The sequence below is a fragment of the Peromyscus maniculatus genome, chromosome 1 (genome assembly GCF_049852395.1).
Source record: "Peromyscus maniculatus bairdii isolate BWxNUB_F1_BW_parent chromosome 1, HU_Pman_BW_mat_3.1, whole genome shotgun sequence".
Classification (NCBI taxonomy): Eukaryota; Metazoa; Chordata; class Mammalia; order Rodentia; family Cricetidae; genus Peromyscus; species Peromyscus maniculatus.
This window is the reverse complement of record NC_134852.1, coordinates 57,539,074-57,539,319: the sequence shown is the minus strand read 5'-3', so window position 1 is coordinate 57,539,319 and position 246 is coordinate 57,539,074.

Genomic DNA, 246 nt, shown 5'->3' with positions numbered 1-246 from the left:
CCTATCTGGATCCACCTCTTGTCTCTTATTAGAAAACCAACAGGCATCCAAGGGATAATAATAAAATAAAGTATAATAAGATAAAACAAAACTAACACATTTAAATAGAAAAACATATAAAATAAACAGAAGGAAGAGAGTTCAAGTAAAGGCACAAGAACCAGATGCAGATGTAGATACCCACTTGTTCTCAAACTCAGGAATAACACAAAATACAAAACAGAAGTTGTATGCACCAAGGTCCTG